The sequence below is a fragment of the Lissotriton vulgaris genome, chromosome 3_1, assembly GCF_964263255.1.
Source record: "Lissotriton vulgaris chromosome 3_1, aLisVul1.2, whole genome shotgun sequence".
In the NCBI taxonomy this organism is placed as follows: Eukaryota; Metazoa; Chordata; class Amphibia; order Caudata; family Salamandridae; genus Lissotriton; species Lissotriton vulgaris.
Genome location: NC_141689.1, coordinates 804,358,813 through 804,373,198, shown reverse-complemented (window position 1 = coordinate 804,373,198; position 14,386 = coordinate 804,358,813).

Here is a 14,386-nt window from a genome sequence, read left to right as displayed (position 1 = left end):
GAGGAGACTGTAGTAAATGAGGAAATTAGGAAACTTCATAACAAATAAGTCTCCCAGGATAGCCACCAGAGACAAAAGAGCCCAAATGTAGCACAAATATCCCCCAGATGTAGCCCAAGTATAACCCAATGACAGAATGTCCCAGAGTATTCTAAAGAACAACTAGAGCGCTAACAGTCTTACTTGTGACAAAGTATGGCACACCTGAAGTCATCTTGATTGGAATACAGTGGTAACACTTCAAACATTTAATTTGCAAAGGAACAAAATGAGGGGGTTCATTTTGCCATAGTAATTATGATTAGTGCTGAAGAAAGACAAATTAGGGCACATTTTGACTTCTCAAATCCTCTTCAATTTCATAAAAAAATTCTGACATGCAGACTGAAACATGCACTTTGAATACCAGCAGCAGACTTCCCTGGTGAGCAGTAGCTTTACTACAGTGATCTAATGAGCAACTAGAGTGCTAACATTCAGAATTTATGGCAAATGTGTGACACATCTGAATGCCTTCTTGATGGAACCAGGGTAAACAAGCATTGAAAATGCAATAGATCTTGCCCTCGTTTAAGTTAAAGCCATTCTGTTTATAATGAGGTGGCTTTTTAGCTTTGCTTTTATTAGTTTTTTTCAAACTTTTATGTAAATAACATGCATATGCATATAAGCAGTCCATTTACGACTCATATACCAACTCTAAATATATGAGTCGTAAATGGACTGCTTTTTCCAAAGCCAAGTTCGATACTGCTCTGACCAAAGGCGGCAGACCAGGAGGTGAGGATGCTGATACTGCATCGGATAGACTAGAAGGCCGCATTAATAATGCCTTAGATGACATAGCCCCTCTTTGTCATAAAAATCCCTGTAGTAGACCCCATAAATCCGCCCCCTGGTTCAGCGATGAAGTACGCCTAGCTAAAGCGGAATGCAAACAACTAGAAAGACAGGGAGGGTGGCCTACCTCGATCAAGCAAAACAGAGATATATAGACAAACGCAGAAAATATCATAGCTTGATCAGGCGTGCCAAAACAACTTATTTTTCAGGTAGGATAGGAGAAGCTCAAAACTCTACCAAGGAGCTATTCAAAATTTATAAGGAAATCTCTCTCTGTGGCTCATCTGTTGACCCATCCTCGGTCTCAGAGGAATCCTGTAACCGCATTGCCGCCTTCTTTTCTGATAAAGTGACCACCATCTACTCCACTTTTTCAGGGGGAAAGAAAAAGGGAACAGAGTTCAGTGAGAGCATATTGGTGGATGTGGGTGTTAATAGGCTGGATAACTTTTTCACCCCATCCCCTGACGGGCTCCAGCAGATATGCCGCTCCATTAGGTGAGGATCCCCCCGTGATCCGGCATCACCGAAACTTCTTGGAGAGAGTATTGAGATCCTTGAACCCTATATTAGGGATGTTCTGGATCTTTCCTTCAGATCCAGCACCGTACCCAAAGCAGGCTGTAGTACTCCCGCTTAAAAAAAAAACGAATCTTAGTTGGGACAGGCTGGACAATCTCCGTCCTATCTCACTCCTCCCCTACCTGGCCAAAGTGGCAGAAAAGGTGGCAAATCTTCAACTTATGGCATTTGTGGAGAAGCCAACCTGCTCCATCCAACTCAGTTTGGTTTTCGTTCACGCCACTCCACGGAGTCTGCGCTGCTCATGGCCACTGAGACCATCAGGCAAGGGGTAGATGAGGGGCATACTATGGCCCTCATTATACTTGACCTAAGTGCTGCCTTTGACACTGTAGCACATTTCACCTTGCTACAGTGTCTCAACAAAGGCGGAGTCACTGGGTCAGCGCTGAGGTGGATCCAATCTTTCCTGACCGATAGGGGTTTTCAGGTCAGACAGGGAGAACACTACTCTTGTGTGTTCAATCTTGATCAAGGTGTCCCCCAGGGCTCCGCCCTGAGCCCTACCCTGTTTAACCTATATGCTTCCCCTGTAGCCACCATTGTGGGAAGTCATGGCATCCAACTAGTGTCATATGCCGATGACACACAGCTGGTCATCTCACTGTCACGGGCACCTGATGTTGCGGCATCCAGCTTCAGTTCTTGCATGCAGGAGCTTGCATCCTGGATGTCTAACAACTGCCTGAAGCTGAATGGGTCCAAAACTGAAGTGCTCGTGGTGGGAGGTGGTCCGAATGTGTGGTCCTCGGCATGGTGGCCAGCATGCCTGGGCTCCACTCCAGTGCCTTGTCAACAGACCAAAAATCTTGGGGTGTTGTTTGACTCCGACCTGTCATTTGCTCCCCAGATTAATTGGGTTGTCCAAATGTGCTTCGGTATACTCAGGAGCCTACGTAAGGTCCTGGACCTACTTCCTGTTGGTGCCAGGCAGACTCTGGTGCATGCCTTGGTCACATCTAGACTCGATTACTCTAACCGTCTCTATCTGGGAATAACAGCTAGAAGCCTCAATCATCTCCAGGTACTTCAAAATGCCACAGCCTGGCTGGTGCTGAGGCTTCCTAGGAGAACGGCCTCTAAAGCTGCTTTGAAGTCCCTTCACTGGCTTCCAATCAGAGAAAGGATTACCTTCAAAGCAATATGCATGTGTCATCGCATTATCGGAGGCAGGGCGTCCGCCCCTCTACACAGCCTCATCCCTCCCTACAGACCGGAGCGGATGCTCAGATCCTCTGGCACCAGTCTGGTAGTCGTCCCCAAAATTCATAAAGCTCGAATGGGGGGCAGATCTTTTAGGCTCCTTGCAGCTAAGAGCTGGAATATGCTTCCAATGGAGTTTCGCCTCGAACCTTCTGAGGCCAAGTTCCGCAGAGCTCTAAAAACTTACCTTTTCCGCTCAGCATTGTTGTAACCTCCTTATCTGGCCACTTCATACTTCGCTCTCAGCGTGGGGACACGCTGGGGCGCGTAACCATGCGCTTTACAAAATTCCATAATAATAATAATGTATGCATATATGTATATGTGTGCATGCATTTATATTTGTATTTATATAGATATGCAGATTATATATGTTATATATGTATGTACATATATATATATACACATACATATATATAAATGCATATATATATATATATATGTGTGTGTGTGTATATGTGTGCGTGTAGAAAGAGGTAGATAGGTAGAGGTGTAGATGTAGAGAGGTAGAGGTAAAGAGGTAGAGGTAGAGAGGTAGAGACTAGTAGAGAGAGAAGTAGAGAGAAGTAGGGAGTAGAGAGTGAGTATTAGAGAGTAGAGAGTGAGTAGTAGAGAGTAGTATAGAGCAGTAGAGAGAGTAGCAGAGAGTGAGAATTAGAGAGTAGTAGAGTGAATAGTAGAGTGAGTAGTAGAGAGTAGTAGAGAGTGAGTAGTAGAGAGTAGTAGAGAGTAAGTAGTAGAGTGAGTATTAGAGAGCAGTAGAAAGTGGGTAGTAGAGAGTAGTAAAGAGTGAGTAGTAGAGAGTAGTAAAGAGTGAGTAGTAGAGAGTAGTAGAGAGTGAGAAGTAGATAGTGAGTAGCAGAGAGAAAGAATAGTAGAGAGTGAGTAGTAGATACGTAGTAGAGAGTAGTAGAGAGAGTAGTAGAGAGTGAGTAGTAGAGAGTAGTAGAGAGTGAGTAGTAGAGAGTGAGTAGTAGAGTGAGTAGTAGAGTGAGTAGTAGAGTGAGTAGTAGAGAGTGAGTAGTAGAGAGTGAGTAGTAGAGAGTAGTAGAGAGAGAGTAGTAGAGAGTGAGAAGTAGAGAGTGAGTAGTAGAGAGTAGTAGAGAGTGAGTAGTAGAGAGTGAGTAGTAGAGAGTAGAGAGTAGTAGAGAGTGAGTAGTAGAGAGTAGTAGATAGTGAGTAGTAGGGAGTGAGTAGTAGAGAGAGAGAGTAGTAGAGAATGAGTAGTAGAGAGTGAGTATTAGAGAGTAGTGGAGTAGTAGAGAGTGAGTAGTAGAGAGTAGTGGAGAATATTCCAAAGTTTGGCACAGCACCACTTGCACAACAAGTCCAATCAAATCATATCACTTAGAGTCCTTATTGAAGCACTGAATCTTGGTGTATATTCAAATGCTTTTATTTTACTTAAGTTTATGTACCACAGCCAGCCGACGCGTTTCGTTCTGTACAACAGAACTTCTTCAGGGCGTTCTTATCTCCTTCAAGTTATGTTGGTATCTTGTTGTCATATAACTAGATATTTCTTCCAAATGTTAGACGGGTCGTAAGTACATTCTTATTCAAATTGACTAGGTATCAATTTTACCCACACAATTCGGGCAGACTTGAGTAATTTATAGCATCCTCAAAGTCAGTCTTTCAAAAATTCCAAAGTATGGGACATGATAATCCAAATATATATATATATATATATATATATATATATATATATATATATATATTCACTGAAAAAACCATTGGTTATAGACCATATATAGTTAGGGATTAGCATTTACAAAACCTTAATTTACTCGCACAAAACCATAGAAATTCGCATATATAGTTAGTTGCAATAACTATATATCGCGCACCCGCAATCCACTGCTGATGATGTCACATATTACATCATTCATGACATGGTCAGTGACATCACTGATGACATCTCAAATGACATCACTGATGACATCACTGAAGACATCTCAAATGACATCACTGATGACATCTCATTTGACATTAGTTATCACATCACTGATGACATCATTCATGTGATAATACAATGAACCTCTTCCGACTCTAATATAACCTTAGATACAATCAGTGTAAACAGGCACTCACAGACTGTCATTCATCCATGGAGTTACTCACACACCTAGTCAGTCATGCAAAGAATCAATCACACCTCCATTTCCTCAACTATACAGTTATACCCACCTTACATATTCAAACATATACTAACACATATTTACTCTCTTATACAATCCCTGATACAAGTTCACAATGATCCATATAGCCACTCACACATTCACTGGCTCTTATGCACAGTTATTTATATATGTCAACTCTCACATGTACTGTGTTTTACATATGTACTTACTTTGACATGTAGCACTGAGATATCCATTCACTCACCAATACACTCATGCACACAGTCAACCGCCCATGCAGCTGTTTCCACATGCACTTTTGAACCCATACATCTAGTGAATCAACTGCTCACACATCTATGCACAGAGTCACACACCTCCCAGCCACACACTCAGTCTCCCATACAAATACTTGGGCAACCAATCAATAACCCATATAGTTACTCATATAGCTACTGATCAACACATGCAACAGTTTACAGAACAGATATAATGATGCACATATTAAGACAGTTTAGTCACTAACCCATGCACTCAGTGAGACTCATTTAATCACTCTCTCATACAGACAGTCATGCACCTACTAAATCCTTCATCCAGACACTTATACATCCACTCATTCTTCAATATGTAAGACATATTTTAACTTTACAGAAACATACAGTCACTGGATGATGTCATCAGTGATGTCATCAGTGATGTCACTGACCATGTCATGAATGATGTAATATGTGACATCACCAGCAGTGGATTGCGGGTGCGCGATATGTAGTTATTGCAACTAACTATATATGCGAATTTCTATGGTTTTGTGCGAGATAATTAAGGTTTTGTAAATGCTAATCCCTAACTATATATGGTCTATAACCAATGGTTTTTTCAGTGAATTTTCAAGGTTTTGTAAATGCTAATTCCTAACTATATATGGTCTATAACCTATGGTTTTTTCAGTGAATTTCAATGGTTTTTTATTAGCAAATATCAAAAGCTGTAAAATGTATTATTCTTTTAAAGGAAAAATATATTTTATATGTTTTTAATATAATTTCAAGTTTTATTTAAAAGGTAAGATATAATTTTTAAAACTGAAGTATGTTCTGTACTGAAAGCTAATTAAAAAACATTTTCAGACAGTTTTATTCTTTCACTCTGTAATACTTATAGAATAAAATAGACTTCTCTGTTTTAGTTATGGCAGGGCCAGTCCAAGGATTTGCAAGGCCCTGGCCTAAAAGGGAACGTGCGCAAGGCCTCCTCCAAATTACATAACTGGCCACTTAGAAGGAGAACATGCACAGACACTGTGGGGGCCCCATTGTCCAGCATTTTGACGCCCCCACAGTTTGAACTTTTACTCCACACGCATTTCTCACACCTTCATAGGTGTGAGAAATGATTGTGGTCTAAAAGTTAAAACTGAGGGTGCGCCAAAATGCTGGACAATAGGCCCCCCACAGTGTCTGTGAATGGTCTCCTTGCAATTGAAGGAGCGTCTCCTTCTTCCTCCCCTATACCTCCTGACACCATCCATGAGAGGCCCAAGGAGGGGGTCCCCGCCAATGGACCTTAATTGCAGGCGACACCTTTCTTTGTAATAGATCTCCAGGAAAACAAAAGGACACATCACCAGTGCGTGGCCCCATGCTGATGGGCTGAGTGCGAGGCCCTGAGCGGCAGCCCACGCTGCCCATGCCTAGCGCCGGCCCTGAGATAAGGATAGAGTTAGACTTCTCTAGTATAATTCAAAATTGACTAAGAGTTTATTTGATAATTTTCTTCATATTTCTACTTCCAATTTGATACCATACACTGCCCAAAGAAAAAAAGACTGTTTAAATAACCAAACTGCCTGTCTGTACTGAAACCCAACAGTGCCCTATCTGTACTGATATATTTATTTTTTATGCAATTTACAGCAAGAAAATGGAAGGACAACCAAATGAAAATAATATTTGATTTGAAATTAATAAGGAAAACAATCATAAGGAAGACAAAGAGGAAATAGACTTTATGGATCACTCTCTGGACCAAGACTTAATTAATTGTGTAGAAGAAATTGAATCATGGAATGAAAAGGAGGACATACTTGATGAATTAATGTTGGAAGTTCTTTTAGATTTTGAAAAATCACAACAATACATTTTTATTTAAAAATTAAAAATAGTTTGAGACATTGTTCTTTTTTGTATGTAAATTATGAAATAGTACCAAAATAGATATAATATAAAGTGAGACTTAAAGTATACTGTGCAACTTTTTTGTGTTACATACTAACTTTGTTCATAGTTACTTCCTTTCTCCCACTATATAATCCCCAATGTGTATTTAACATCTCTTTATCATCTCCTGCCACCATGTTGTTTCGGCTTTCCAGACAGACTATGGTATGAATTCCATATACCACAATAACTTCTTTATCAACAAGCAAGATATCTACAAAGGAGACGGCGTTTATTAAATTATAGACTCTACATTGATACCTACATGTAGCTACGTAAATAAAAATAAACAAAAAAAAAACAAAACGAACAATCAATAAACATACAATAAGTTAAAAGTCAATCATTCTTGTTTCCTTATAGTACGCTCCCCAGACCGCTTTCCGGTACGCGAACCGAGCGCACCCCACGAAAAAAACATTTTTTTTTTTTTTTGGCCCCACGGGGCACTTTAATATCCCCCTCATCAATCCTAGGGGGTCAGAAGGGGTCTACCTTGCCCCCTTTCCTTCATTTCCCCCTTCATTTTGGACTCCTCTTGTCTCTCGATCCTACCGAGAGACAAAATGGCGGTCGCTACGGACTGTTTAGAATGTTGACAGACACCGGAGAGCCAATCAGCTTCGCTTCGCAAAGCTCCGTTGCGCGAAAAGTACGCGAACTAGTACGCTATCTAGGACGCTGTCACAGATATATCTGTTTTTTAAAACGTTAATTTCTCAAAATCCACTGGAGCACATATATTGAGACCCAGCAAAGGCACATCGGGCTAACAGTCCCTACAATTTTGCCAAGTTTCGTGCAAATCCATTCAGCCGTTGAGGCCAAACGCCCTATGGAAAAATGAATGGGAAAAACGCGTTTTGGGACCCCCCTTTTTTCTCGGCCCCCCCCTTGACAAAACCATAGAAATTCGCATATATAGTTAGTTGCAATAACTATATATCGCGCACCCGCAGTCCACTGCTGATGATGTCACATATTACATCATTCACGACATGGTCAGTGACATCACTGATGAGGCTGAGGGGCTGATCAGAAACAAAATGTGCAATTTTCCTGAAAATTTCAGCCGATTCCGTCCACAAACGCCAAAGTTAATAGACATAGAATTTTCAAAAGTTCCATAGAGAAAAAATCCTAACTATATATACCTACTGGCAACCGCCAGTAGGTAATATATTTTATATATATATATATATATGTTAAGGTGTAATGAAGTATAAGTGGGTGTATGAGTGTCCGAATGGATGATTTAGTAGGTGTGGGACTGACTGTATACGTGGGTGATTAAATGTGTCTTACTGAATGCATGGGTTAGTGACAAAAATGTGTGAATGTCTTTATTAGTCTGTTAGTTGGTGTATGAGCAACTGCATGGCTTGGTGAGTAGCTACATGAGTGTCTATATTGGTTATTTATTGGTTGTCTGAGTATCTGTATGGGTGAATAAAAAGTAAATTCCTTTGGACGGAATTATATTATCCCCACGTCATAAAATCAAAATACTCTGTGAGAGCAAATCCCTCTTAGCTAGACCTTTACGCCAACTAACTTATTGCACCTACTCTTATTGACTACTCCCAAGATTCCCTGTTACATTAGCGGTCCCTCCTGCTCCATAGATCTGCCACTTACTTGGATAGATGCAGGCTCCGCGTGGGGTCTCTCAGAAGAATTATAGAGGCGTCTCAGGGATAATGCGTTACCTGGTATTTATATACCATATCGGTTAAACAGCAACACCTGCTGTATGTATGTAACAGCTTTCTAGCAAACATTGTTTTTCTTCATTGTTCGGGATCATGTTAACTGATTGTCTGTTTTATTTTACTTGTGACCTTTCATGACTCATAAATGAATTTGTAATTTGTATAATTTTGTTTATATTGTTCATTTCCCGGCTTCATATGGTTCAATCTTCTGTAATATAAGTGAGTGAGTTGGATAAGTGTGATACCCGGCTTGTATGTAGTGTGTAAGGGTGGGCGTAAAATCAGTTTCGCGGGTGAATTTGCGGATTTTCCGCGATTTCGCGATCCGCGAATCTTGCGAAATCGCGGTAAAATCCGCGAATCAGCGGGGACGAATTTTCAGCCAAGCAAGGGTTACAGCAGCAGGTGCAAAAGTTGAACCTAATTTCTTTGTAACCTTTTACAAAAGGGTTACAGGCAAATTAACTTCAACTTGGACACCTGCTGCTATTTGCTTCCTGGCGCCTCGTTGCCTACTTGCAACTATTCTCTAACCCTGCTCTGACCCTTGAAGCAGGGTCAGAGAATAGTTACAAGTAGGCAACGAGGCACCTGTCCAAGGAATTAAACCTCATCAGGAAGCACTTACAGATATAAAAAACAGGAAGAAGGGAGAGGATGGCAAATACAACCATTTTGAGTTGTCAGGAGGGTTTAAACTAAAAGAGACCTTTATAGCACAATTTTCATATGCATTTTGCTAAAAATAAAACGCTGTATGTTCTGTAGGGGCAACTCAGGAATCTGGCCCTTCAGAGATCCAGCCTCTCTTTCTTTCTCTCGTTCTCTCTCTCCCTCTCTCTTTCCCTCTCTTTCTCTCTCTTTCTATCTATCTATCTATCTATCTATCTATCTATCTATCTATCTATCTCTCCCTCTCCCATAAACGACTGCATGGGTAACTTCGCTATGCAAGCGGCTCGCGAAGAAGCAAAAAGCCCCGCGAACACGCAAAAAACCCAGCGAACACGCAAAAAAACCAAAAATCCGCAAATTCGCACAAATTCGCGAATTTTGCGGATCGCGAATTTTTATATGTATTTTTTAAACTAGTACCAAATTGATTATAATGTAAAATCAGACTTTAAATATACTGTGCTTCTTTTTTGTGTTACATAGTAAGTTTGCTCATAGTTACTTCCTTTCTCCCACTATATTATCTCCAATGTGTATTTAACATCTCTTTATCATCTCCTGCCTCCATGGTGTTTCTGCTTTCCTGACAGACTACGCTATGAATTCCATATACCACAATAACTTCTGAAACAATATGCAAGATATCTACAAAGGAAACGGTGTATTTTTATTTTTAGACTCTGCATTGGTACCTACATGTTGGTACTTAAATAAAAAAAATAAAAAAAATACAACAAAAAGAACAATCAATATACATACATTATTTGAACATTCTTTCATCCTATTTTCCCTATATTACGCTTCCCAGACCGCTTCCCGGTGTGCGTACCGAGCGCTCCCCCCGCAAAAAAAAGGATAATAACATTTTTTTTTTTTTTCTCCGCGGGCCCTTTTAAAGCCCCCTCATCAAACCTAGGGGGTCACGGAGGATGTACTCTGCCCCCTTATGCTCATTTCCCCCTTTGTTTTTGCCACATCTTGTGTCTCGATCCTACCGAGACACAAGATGGCGGCCGCTCCGGACTGTTTAGAATGTTCACAGTCACCGGGGAGCCAATCCGCTTCTCCTAGCGAAGTTCCGTTACGCGTCATGTACGCGAACCGGGGCGCTAACCGGGACGCTGTCACAGATATATCTGTTTTTTAAAACGTTAATTTCTCAAAATCTACTGGAGCACATATTTTAAGACATAGCAAAGGCACGTATCTACAATTTTGCCAAGTTTCATGTAAATCCATTCAGCCGTTCGAGCTAAAAGTGATTCCAACCGCCCTATGAAAAAATGAATGGGAAAAACGGGTTTTGGGACCCCCCTTTTTTCTCGCCTCCCCCTTGACGAAACCCCCCCCCATATTTTCAAGGGCTGCTCAGAAACAAAATGTGCCATTTTCCTGAAAATTTCAGCCAATTCCGTCCACAAACGCCAAAGTTATTCGACATAGAATTTTCAAAAATCCCATAGGAAAAAAATCCTAACTATATATACCTACTGGCGACCGCCAGTAGGTAATATATATATATATATATATATATAAATATATACGCGGAAACTCCAAACACAACTTCCGAGTCAGACTGGAGTCAGACCGGCGAGGAAACATAGGAGACGGACCACCAGATGCGCTTCACAGGATCTTTATTGCAGGAAAGCCGGTATTTAAAAAAAAATGAAACATGTATTTAATTGTGATATATATATATATATATATATATATATATATATATATATATATATATATATATATATATATATATATATATATATATCACAATTAAATACATGTTTCATTTTTTTAAAAAAAGATAGAAAATAATTCAGGGAAATGTAGACCATACAATACTAATTAAAATATGATTTACATTATTTAATTAAAAAAACATTTACAAAATAGATTATTTACAAATATATAATTTATTATTTTAACTAGAAATATATGTTAAAAAATGTTAAACTATACACTGTACATTGTGAAAAAATAAATCAAATTAAGAAGGTGTTGGACACTAAAAGGCTGACATTAACTTTTCCCACTCCAATATAAACCAATTTGGAGATTGCGTTGGACACTAAATGGGTTACATGTATTATTGCCTGTCCAATCTAAACAAATTTGGGGAAGGTGTAGGACACCAAAGGGGTGACATTTACTATTCCCACTCCAAACTAAACCAATTTGCAAAAGATGTTAGTCTCTAAAGGAGTGGCATTTCCTATTCCCACTCCAGAATAGACCAATTTGAGGAAGATGTTGAACACTAAAGAAGTGACGTATAATATTCTCACTCCAATCTATCCTAATTTCGAGAAGGTGTTGGACACTAAAGGGGGGACACATACTAATCCTACTTCAATCTATACCAATGTGGGTAAAGTGTTGAACATTAAAGAGGAGATATTTATGATTCCTACTCCAATCTAAACCACTTCAGGGAAGGTGTAGGATACTAAGGGTCCAATTATGAGTCTGGTGGTCCAAAGAGTGCCAGCATTGTGGTGGCGCAACAGTGGAGGTCCATCCACCATCGCTCTGGTGGTCCGACAGCCCTGCCATTGTCCCATCAAGCATATTAAGAGTTTCCTCTCCACCATGGCTTTCATGGAGGTTCAACCGTGATGGAAACCGTGTTGGAGAGGAAACAACTGGTACCTCACGCCATGTGTATGCAGGAACAATATGTGCCCCTTGTGTGCATGCACACCAGCATGGCATGGACGTCACAGTCCATGCCATGCAGGAACCTTGTGTGCCATTCCCATTGTGCTGTCTTTTTTGAAGGAACGGGCGTCTTTGAAAGATACACTCCACATGACCGCCACCCCGCCCTCCCGCCAGACCACTTTCAGGTTGAATTCTGGCGTGAGGCCGCCAGTGACTCTTGGCAGTGTGGGAGTGCTACGGAGGCACGCCACCCATCCTCACACACCAAAAGTCGTAATCAGGACTTAAATGGGTGACATTTGCTATTCCCACTCCAGTGTGAAACATTTTATGCAAGGTGCTGAACACTAACAATTTTATATACATAATCATTCCTCCATACTCACACATATTTTTCTGATTTACAAAACAAAATAAAAATTACTTTTAATAAACATAATAACCCAAACTAAAAACCTATATATTTATAATTAAACATTAACACATTTATTAATTAATGTATTTTAAATACTATTTGCAAAAATTCCTAAACTTTGAAACATAACATTTTAAAAATCATACCGCAAAAATGAAAATCAGAAAAACATTAAACTAATTTTTAAATTAAATATGAAAAATGTTTTGTACATTAAAATGAATACATCTTATAACATATATTCCAAACAACAGAACTTGTTCCAATAATAAAACGCAATTAATCAACATACTAAACTTAATTAATAAACATATCAAAAATGTCATTATAAAAATTTACTGTAGTACATTTTTCATAAATAAACCTACAACATACAAAAATACAATTTTTATACATCAAAAATAACATATATATACTTTCTTCATAATTTAATAAGACATTTCAAAAACTAAAAACAAATATAAAAATAAAACATTTTCCAACCATTTATTTACAATGAAATTATTCAAAATGAATCTACTCAATTTTACTTCAATTGCAATTGTAAGGTGGGGAAACATGGCGGCAGGCTGATGCAGGTCGCAAGAGTTCCCAGACCTGAAGAGAGAGACGCAGGCAGGGGAATTCCGAACTTACCGGATTACGGGTAGTTATCGTGATGGGGGCGCTTGGTGTCGGTTGCGGGGGGTATTGAGTGCGGTGGCTGGGGATATTTTCACCTATTATTCCGTTTTCAAGCTGCAGTCTGTTTGGGACCTGGTCCTGGTGTATGGACCCAGAAGAATGTTGCGGAGTAGGGCATCTGCAGTAAAGTGCAACCTCTGCAATTTCAGCAGGTACAGCTTGCACTGATGGAAAGGAACCTCCTTCTCCCACAGGTACCTTTCACTTCTAAGGGGTATTTGAAGGAGGTGGAAGTGGAAAGTGTAAGCGCCGGAGAAAGCACTGGAGAAAGATGTATTGGTGAGAGAAGTACCCCTGTGGATACACCACGCATATCTCAAGTAAGGAATCAATATCAGCTTAGGTCAGACCCTGAGAGAAAAGCTAAAAGTGGGAAAACAAGGGAACAGATGGATGGCTCATGAGGTGATTGCTGTGTTCCCTGTTAACACAATTGGTGAAAGTCAAACTTAGGCTGCATCACAGGACGAAAGAATATCAGATCTCCCCCTCATTAACTGCTTTTCTCCATTAGATAATTTTGCGGACGGTGGACAAGATGTGGGTGGCCCAAGCTTTAGCCCAAGACAGCCCCAACATAGTTTTGGGATACCTACGGTGGGCAGCCCAAGCCAAGGGAACACCAATCCTCTGTACGAGGGGGGGAACTGAAAACCAGCTAGAAAATATGATACTGAATTTCAGGCAGGACATTCTTAGGAAATTTGAGATTTCAGAGATCAACCAAAAAGGTATTCAAGAAAAATGTGTGGTGCTAGAGGAAAAGCTGGATGGTGCAGCAATGCACTACAACTCTTGAAGGAGAGGAGAAGGTTCTGCCGGCAGGTATGACTCAGAATTCCCGGGATATAGAGGCCTTGAAATCTCAAAATAAAACCCTGCAATATGATTTGGAAAGGCTCGAAACTCAGTCAAGGCGTAACAATCTGAGAGATCTCAGTATCCTGGAAGGTACAGAAAAAGGTGACATAAAACGTTTCATCTATAAACTACTAAGTGAAAAGATATTACAAGAGAGACCGGATCTAGATCTCGAGAAGGAGATTCAAAGAGTGCACAAGGATCCCTTTAAATTCAACCCTAACAGAAAGACTCCCAGGAACATTCTGATTAACTTTCTCACCTATGCAGTTAAAGAGCTGGTGTTGGGACGTGCTCTGAAGGAGGGATCCCTGAAGTTCGGGGACTTTAATTAACAAGTGAGATCGGACTTAGGCAAGAGACCTGCACATAGGCAATGGGAGTTAAGTACCAGGATGTAAAGCG